Consider the following 10527-nt stretch of genomic DNA (forward strand, 5'->3'; position numbering starts at 1 on the left):
GGAATAACATATCCTGGTATGAGTATTATGCACTCCTTGTCGGTAAACAAGATGGTATAATTTTTATCACAAATCTGAGATACACTCAGCAAATTGTGATCCACCGTATCACTATAATTTACTTTCTCGAACGTAATACTATCGTTCGATACACTTCCTTCCTTTGTAATCATGCCCCCAGAATTACCCATGAACGCTACATAACCCCCTTGAATATTCTTGACATTGGTTGGTAGATTGATATTGCCGGTAATGTAACGAGAACATCCACTATCCAAGATCCAATTTTCTCCTGATATAGTCTTGGATAAACTCTGCATAACACGAAACATGATTCGATCAAAAAGGCAGCCCGGGCCTCAGTCTTCGGTACCTCTTTCACTTCAACAGAAGGTTTAACTTTATCTGGACCCAAATGTGGTTTAGATGCTTGTGAATATGTCACTGGTCTCTTAGACTTTCATCTCAGATACGCATCTTGAACCACATTTGTGTTCACATTCTTGCAAATTGGTTGTGTAGGAACAAAAATTTGGGTTTTAAATTAACTCAAGTTTCATTAACATGAGCCACCTTTCGTGGATTCACATTTTGAAACATGATGTGGGTCTCGTCAACATGAGACAAGGGTATATTGAGAATTTCCTTAACCACATGAACCTTTTTGGGTTGTTCCTTGGTAAATGGATGAAGATTCTGCACTTTCCTCGTTCCACAATTTCTTACAGCATGCCTCGTTCACCACATAATAAACATGTTCTCATATCCACGAACGCATGTTGCGGTTTGACAGAATCTTGTGCAACAGAAGGTTGACGAAAAACACTTGGAACTTTAAAAATATCTTCATCATTAAACGTTACATCCTTCTTCTTTTTGTAAAATTCCAAATTTGAACTATTTGAAAAACTTTGTACTGTCGCTTCCAGTAGAACAAACAAACATTACTGGTTTAATGGTATTGAACGATTGTTTCAAACTTGGTTTAATGATAGGCTTGTTTAACGACTTGGATCTTGCAAAGGCTTGTTCAAGATCATTCAATTTTGATGTTTCATTTTGAAAGACACTTTCAATCGACTCAAGTTTGATCAGATTAAGCGAAATGTTTTTCTTCGTGAAAACTTTGCTAAGACCCCTTTAACTTAAATACACGACCTGTGTTTACATTAGCAGAAGTCGGATTGATGAAATGCATCAAATCCTCTTCAGAAATCTTTGGTTTTTTTTTGATCTCTTGGGTTTAGTTTTTGACGATTGTAATTTGTTCATTTTAGATACGGTTGAACCATACACAGCTTCCTCAAACTCTTGAGGCTCACAAAGAATGTGATTCAAACGTGGAATGTTCTGTTCCATGTGTATAATATCATGTTCAACTATATCCTCAGTGATAATCTCTTCAACAAAAACTTTATTACTTTGAATCTGAGGTCCTTGAGTTGATGAACAAATAGTAATTGTTTCCTTTTCTTTTATCCTTTGTTTAGGTTTCTCTACTTGAATGACTGATTCGTTGTTCTTAGATAAAGAAACATTTGATGAATTGTCAGAAATAACAACTTCTTCTTTTCCAGAAAACGGCTTTTGTGACTAGTCATTATGAAATGGTGGAGGAACTTCGAAAAAGCCTAAACCATTTTTAGAAACCTTTTGTTTACCAGATACTTCAATTATTTCACATATAAAGGATGAGTTTTGAAATTTGTCTAACTTACTTTTCAACTCAAGTACTTCATTTTCAAGCTCAGCTATTTTTGTTCTTTGCTTGAGGATTTCTCGGAACTGTTTCTCAGTTATAATCATTTTTCCTGAAAGTTTGGCCTTCAAATCATGATTACTATTTGACAACTCATCAATATTGGTTTTAGATTTCTTTTGTAAATATGATGATTGTCGATAGTTACCTTTGATTGAAGCTATTTCGTTCAGCAATGATTAATTTTGAGCATAAATCAAGTCATATTTTGACTTAACAGTCTCACAATCAGAACATGACACAATTTCAGGTCATTTAACAAAAGCTGAAGAAAGACTAACCTCGTAAATCTTGTCCATACATGCAAAAGTAGTTTGTTGCATGTTGCATGAGATATTTGAGTCTAATTCAGTTTCTGATTCGCTCTCAGTAGTCAACCCATAACCTTGAGTGTCTTGAAAGTTCTCCGCTTGTTCAAACATAGCAAGATTTGCTTGAGTGCCATTACCCAGCAGTCGTTGATTCCAATAAATCCCTTCAACCTTAAGCAGAGCTTGTGACCCAGAAACTTTAGAAGTGTCACCCAGAAGATTTTTCTTTAGTCTCGTTATACTTTTTACCCGAGCTTCTATCTTGATTGCGGGGTCCATTGTATTCCTTATTCGGCTTGTCACACACTTTGGCAAAATTACCAAATTCTTTGCAATTGTAACATTTTACTTTAAGCTTATCAAATCCAACTCGCTTGTTTAATGTCGGTAATCTTTACCAGTTTTTTCCATGAACTTCTTCGCTTTTCGTACGATCATAGCCATGTCTCACTTCAGATCCATCAACTCTAAATCATTCGGATCAATTTGATCATAATCTTCATCTATCAGTTCACTAGTGGAAATTTTACCACTCACCAATATTTCATATGAACTCATGAAGCACTAATAAAAGTTGAATAAGAATTCGATAGTGCATTCTTAACAGTATCAATCTTATCAGATTCACTCAGTTCCGTTTTCAGTTTATTCATCTCAGCAATCGAATGATTAAACCTAGTCAGCATTTCCTCGACAGATTCACCCTTAAATAAATTAAAGTTTCCGAACTGGAACTTCAGCATAGCTTTCTTGCTTTCTTCGGTATTTCCCATACTTCTCATCTTAATGTGTTGAAACAAAGATGCACATACCTTAATACTTCCCAGTTGATGGATAGTATTGTCGGGTAGTGCTATAGTCAAAGTGGAATATACTTTCGTTTCAATTTCTAATGTTTTTTTTTCTTGAGTGTAAGAAATAAAAGCCTTAGGTTCAAAGCTAGTAGTTGCATCACCAATCATAGGTGCAATATACACATCATCAAGACATCTCAAACAATTAGGGTGCACAGACCCTATATGTGCTCAGAATCTTGGTTCCCACTTTGCAAAGTCGTTGAACTTCATTAATCGGGGACATTTAGAATGTGACCCAATTTCAACATCTAGGTGAAGCATATGTTGCATCAACATATTTTGAGATGCTAAAGCGTAATAGCTAACCATTTCAAAAATATGAGTTAAATAATCACAAATTGAAGTTTTAGGTGAAAATTGTCCAAACTTAAAACTTAAAGATGTAATCTGTAACTATTGAGAATGAATGTGTAAGATTTGTAACGAATGGGTTTGACAATGGTGGTGGATGGTGAACAGTAACATGAATGGGATTTAACGATTTTGGTCACGAATGATGTAACGAATCAGGTAACGAATGATAACAAAATCTTAACAAATGACCTTAACGAATAATATCACGAAAGAAGATTCAATGATAACGAATCAACAAACTAATGATAAAGCGTATGCCATAACAAATGGTCTGACGAATAGCATAATGAGTATGGTAACAAATAGGGTAATGGAAAGGTTAACGAATGGGATAATGATTCCGTAGCGAATGAGATTGTCACGAATGTGTTTTTTCGTAACGAATGTGTGATCACGAATCAAGAACTTGATAACGAATAGATGAGCATGAATGAGTTTCTGTAGCGAATGGCTGATCACAAATAGGCTACAGTGAAGAATGAGCGGTTATTCCATTGTAACAAACTTGCCACGTGTCAAAATACAGCTATAACTTGATAGCGAATGGCTATCTACAGTATAATGAATGGTCTGTTTTACTGTAAAAAATGGATTCTTTGAATATTCAAATCTTCAAAGATTAATTTCCAGATATGAATATCCAAATCCAAACTTCAATCCAAACGAACACAAAACAATGGATAAATCGTCTAAAACTCAATAAAAAAATCAACAAAAGATAGCTCAAATTACTCCTCTAATTCATGCGAACATTCCCAAACACATCCAAGCCTCTAATTCTAAACCAAACAAAGTTCGAAAATCAAAATACATGAAACCAGAAACCTCTATTTCTATCTATATCAAATCCAATTCAAATTCCAATCACATATAATAACACAATTAACTCAACACGAATTACACAAATTTGATAACGAATCAATTATCGATCAATCCAGTATCAATTAAACATCTCATCATGTCAATTGAACCAAATTCAACATAATCAGTTTCAGATTCAAACTAAACGAATAAGCAGTCAATTCTCAATCAATTCACCATTGTAATATCTTATATCACGTATACAATCTAATGCTCATCTATGATACCACTTGAGAGAGCTTGTGATTGAGCTTAATACTTTAATCAATTCATACCGATATTGATATACGGATCTATTTATTGATATGTGTCGGTGATTGATATGTTAGAATGAACGAAGTGTTTATTATGAGAAATGAATTCGGCAGAGTAACGGCTTGCAAAGGATAATTAGAACACTTGTTATAAATTATGAAGGCTAACAACCTATATATAGAAGATGACCGTCATTCGTTACACATCCCGTAACGAATGGCTCATTCATCTTCATTTTGTACATAACTTAATGAGTATAGCAAATGACTCATTCGCTATACCTCATTCATCAACATTCCATGACGAATGGATACATAATAATAACGATTAGGTCCATTCGTTAAACATCCTTAACTAATGGACACGAACAATAACTTATAGCCTCATTCGTTAAACATACTTAACGAATGAGCATACAAACTAACTAATGGGACTGGTAGTTACCAAAATACCTTTACTTTAGTAATAAATAAATTACATTAGGTACAAAGACTCGAGACGACCAAAACGGTGCACTAACAGAAACGATAATGATGATGGCACCCAGAAATGAAAACTTGTATGAATTAAGGATGAAGCATGCTATATCAAGAGGTGGATCTTGTTTGTGTCCAAGGCTTCTGAGAATGAAACAAAGCAGTGACATAGAAAATTATGTCATGTAAACTTAAGGGAAATGAACAAACTTGTGAATGATGAACATGCTATTAGTCTACCTACAAGAGAGTTCAAACTTGATGACAACTGTTCTTCATGTCAAAATGGAAAACAACACAAATCATTTCAAAAAAAAAACTTGTAAACCCAATTGAACAAGTGCTTGAAATGCTTCACATGGATCTATTTGGTTCAATAAGTGTTCAAAGTATTGGAAAAAAAAAAGTTCTGTTTAGTGATCATTGATGATTACTCAAGGTTTACTTGGGTGTATTTCCTAAGTTCAAAAGATGAAACTGCTGAATTGACTAAGGGATGTGTTACAAGGATTGAGAATCAACTTGATGCAACAGTGAACGTCATTAGAAATGATAATGGTTCAGAGTTCAAAAAATGAAGTAATGACTAAAATCTATTTAGCAAAAGGAACACTTCAACAGTTCAGTGCTCCTAGAACTCCTAAACTAAATGGGGTTGCAAAAAAAAATAGAACCCTCATTGAAGCAGCAAGAACAATATTAGCGTCTGCTTTTCTACTGGTGTCATTTTGGGCTGAACTATCAACACTGCTTGTTTTATTCAGAACAGGTTGCTTCTTAACAAAAGACAAGACAAAACTTCCTATGAGATTTTGTTTAAAAGGAAGCCCTACATCAATTTTCTCAAGCCTTTTGGGGGTAAATGTTCCTTGTTGAATACCAAGGATAATTTGAACAAATTTAAAGCAAAATGACTGTACTGTTTCTTTGTTGGATATTCTTCACACTTACAAGCATATAGAGTATATGTTAAAGTCACTTGAGTATGATTGAATCATCTGACATAATCTTCAACGAGAATCATTTTAAGACAGTGGATGGTGCAAGTTGGCTATTTGATTTGAAAAATTTGATCAAATCTTTCAAAATATATCCAGAAGACATTGAAGAACATTCATATAGAACAAGTGTTCCTGAAACAACAATTGAAAAGAAATTTGATTTGGATAAACTATGGTCCAAAGTTGCTAATGATGACACGAAGTTCTCCTTTAAACAAAGGATTTCAGAATAAGATGAAGATGATGTGTAACATGTTGAGTGTAACAACTGTTGAAAACAAAATTGATTTGGACTAACTCGTTTACCAACTCGTATACCCGTATATCAAACCCATAGCCCATAAACCATGATCCAATTGGTTTTCTTGGACCTCAATTTTCGTCTTAATCTTAGTAATTGAAACAGGTGTATCTTTATTCATGCCAAATAGAACATCACCGACACATTTGATTAAGAAACCATGATCTTTATGATTCGAATTTATTATAAACGATCCGTCTTAGCTTATTTTGGGATTTGATAGCTAGAGGGTATTATAACTCAATCAAATTTACCTGCACCTTGATATAACCATTGTCGACAAGACCCCAAATATTAATTAGACGATCTCAGCCTGCTAGTACCTATTCTAATCCCCTTTTGTGTCGTCTACACATCGAACTAATTGACCATCTTTTAATCATCAATATAGGAAATTGGTTATGTTTATTAGTTCGTCTTTGATATTTTAACGACACCCTAACACTAATTATTCAAACTGGTAACGAATTAACGATTGATGATTCTAGGGTTAGTAGATGATCTGGGTTGTTTGGTCTGCTGGTTATAACAATTCAGTTTCATCTCTTAACCATCTAACACACCAGCTCACATGTCTTGTGGGTGTGTTATTGGGTTTCTGAGCTGGAGGACATGGGTTCGAGTCCCTCCAGACCCATTTTTGGTCTTTTATTTTTTAGGAAATCAATATAATTTACATATTCAGTCTTTTAACCATTTAAAACATATTTGTAATAATATAAATATAACAATAAATCTGTATTTTATTTAAAACCGACGTATTAAACGATCACTTTTTCGAACTTTGGTTTAATCATTAGTATAGGTAATTGGTTATGTTTATTTGTTCGTCGTTGATCTCTTAACGAAAACCCTAACACTAATTAAACTTGTAACAAATTAAACGATTGATGATTCTAGGGTTAGTAGATGATCTGGGTTGTTTGGTCTGCTGGTAATAACAATTCAGTTTCATCTCTTAACCATCAAACACACTAGCTTGCATAGCTGGTGGGTGTGTTATTGGGTTTCTGGGCTGGAGGGCACGAGTTCGAGTCCCTCCAGACCCGATTTTGTTCTTCTATTTTTTAGAAAATCAATTTGATTTACATATAAAGTCTTTTAACCATTTAAAACATATTATTAATAATATAAATATAATAATTAATCCGAATTTATTTAAAACCAACATATTAACCGATCACTTTTTCGAACTTTGGTTAAAAACCATATATATATATATATATATTGGATCATTTCAGAAGTTTTTTTACAGCGAGAAGTGGAGATGTAACTCCATTAATCCCTAATTTTACTCCCTTTCTTATTGTGTAGGTGTGTATGTACGTGTGTAGGTACGTATTTTTGTATATGTGTATGTATGTTTGTATGTGTGTAGGTATGTAGTTTGAATGTGGCTCGGTACGTTTGTATGTGTGTAGGTAGGTTTGAATGTGTGTGGGTACGCATGTATATGTGTGTGGGTACGCATGTATATGTGTGTAGGTAGGCTTGAATGTGTGTAGCTAAGACATAAATACAACCAACCTACATACATGTAGGTAACATTATAAGAAAGGCGTAGCTTCTTCAGAAAGTTCTATAAACAAATTTGACATTATAATTCAAGAATTAGGCGGTTTTAGGTCAGAAATTAATGCTACTGGATGAAAAAAACCTTAATTTGTTTCATCATAGTGCCCAATTAATTTCATCTATTGATATTAATTCAAAATTTCTCAATTATATTTATATTCTATTGCAATATAATGGTGATTATCAACAAGGTAACTTATTGTTCTTAAACTACATATATGTAATATAAGGTTACGTATTGCATATATGTAGTATAAAATAACAAATGATTTATTTGATTAGAATGTCCAATCAAGTTCACTTATACTTATTGTTGTTGCTCAAAAATGTAACATATTGTTAATATACTACATATAAGTAATATGATGTTATGTATTACATATATGTAGTATAAAATTACGTATGGTCTATTTGATCAGAATGTCTATTCCAGCTTTTGTATTGATATTGCTTCAATTACACCAGTAATATCTTCCAATTTTATGGTGTTGAACAATAAGGTAACATCTCATTTTGTATACTACATATATTCAATGTTAGGTTACACATGATTAATACATATTAAATTAACATGGATATGTTTAGAAACCGTTATTACTCAAGGAAAAGACCATAATTTGTTTGAACGGACTTCCAAAACGAGTTCAACTTATGTTACACGTATGCAATATAACTACGACTGCCTAACCAATAAGTATTTTCCTTTGTGTTTTCTTCATGGTATATTTATAATAATTTATGTTAATATGGTTTAATGTGTTATACGTGACTTATGTGTAGGTCAACCTTGATGCACATGATAAATCAGATTCATGTGTAAGCACGGATTTCACGCGTATAGGCTATCTTTGCAGACATATTTTTTGCCTATTTATATAAGTAGTTCCATCATTTTATATTAGTGATGTTAGTTGATTTGGGCTAACAATGTTTGTGAGATTTTCAGTATTTAATCGCGTAATCATACCTGAAGTGTGACCATTAATCAATTCACAGCCTACATTCATTCAACCTTATATGTTTGTATTACATGTGTGTAGTGTATACTTTTAAATTGTCCATGTGCATTTTAACATTGAATATCATTATTTATATGTGATTCAGTCGTAATACGTATATGTCATACACTGGTGCTACACATATGTAAAATATCAGTACTACATATATGTAATACAATCATATTATATTGTTAGAAGGTATACAAATTGAAAGTGTTGCATATTTGTAATCACAATAAAACATACGAGTTATGTAATAATAACTTATCTAAATCGTACCGTCAGATGTATTATATTGCATATATGTAGTATACATAAAATTCATATTGTCTTAACAATTTTGATGCCAAATCCTATATTTCTAACATCCGACTGTTTCTTTGACACCGCATTAAGACAAGCAAACAGCTGACGTGGAGACATTCCAGTTTGCATTTCAAAGCATGAAAATTTTCACACAATTTATTACCAATCAAAAGATTTTGTAGCAAACTACAAATATGTTTTTTTACCAATCAAAAGAACTTTCATTACTACAACTTCAAGTAAATTTTCATCAAACAGGCAAAAAATAAATCCAACAACAACCTATTTCTAGAGTTATACAAAGATTTTGTACTATAGACACAAACTTAGTGATTATCCAAAACTTGTTTCAGGTGTCTTATTATGCCTTTACAAATTGCATTCGAGTCCAATATTCTCTAACAACTTTATCACTTTATGCATGGATGCATTACCTTTTTGTTTTTCCTAATAACTTCTGGTCCATAAGCATACAAGTATCCAATTAGGTGTATTTCACACATAAATTCGGCAATAACGATCTTTTGACTTCAACTTTTTACTATTAGCTTTTACTAGCATTTGTCTTCATTTGTCTACTCATGGCACAATAAATTGCACAAATCACAACTATTCTATGAACATAATAACCAAAGAGAAGGAAGTTAAAAACATATGGATCTATATATATTATTGTGTATCAATAGATGTATCAATAGAAAACATCAAGAAAATAAAACATGTTTTGACTTACTACAAATATTTGTTACGTGCCTTCTCTAATTGTGGGACGTGAAACGTTCGATCATCACTAGCAGATGCTAGCATTTGAAGCCTCTTAGAATTCCAGCTCATGTAGTATTGAATGACCAAAAAACACCTTGATTGGTTAAGAATTATGCATATTCCAAATATAAACCTGGAGGTAGGGTAAAGTAACAGAACATATTATTTTTATTTTATATGACCAAAAACACTTTTTTGTCTAGAATGTTTAGTTTTTCTTTCCTATAATAATATAAACTTTTGAATAAAATGGTTTAAGAAACTGATGCGTTAAATTAGCACCTTGTTTAACTTCCACCTCGTTTGACCTGCTTTTTTCAGCACCTCTATTTCTATTTTTATTTTCTTTTCTTTTTATATACCTTCGTTGTAGTACATAAATATTGCATATGTGTAATACATCAAAGTTGTATATATATGTATTATAACATCTATGAATATATGCAATGCATAGTAATAGATATATGTAATACTTATATAAATGTTATACACAACAATACATATATGTATTACATCAAAGTTCATATATACATATAGTACATAGCAATACATATATGTAATACTTGGCAAATCATGTTAAATACATGAATGTATCAGCATGTGTAGCGTTCATGGCTTTCATTTGCAATTAGTGTACAAATTATTATATTCTGCACTATACTATTACTCGATTAAAAAAAACAGGGCCTATCGAACACGATAGCCTCT

Source organism: Bidens hawaiensis, unplaced genomic scaffold (assembly GCF_021521415.1).
Source record: "Bidens hawaiensis isolate Kalapana, Puna unplaced genomic scaffold, B.hawaiensis_p1.1 tig00008319_1, whole genome shotgun sequence".
Lineage (NCBI taxonomy): Eukaryota > Viridiplantae > Streptophyta > Magnoliopsida > Asterales > Asteraceae > Bidens > Bidens hawaiensis.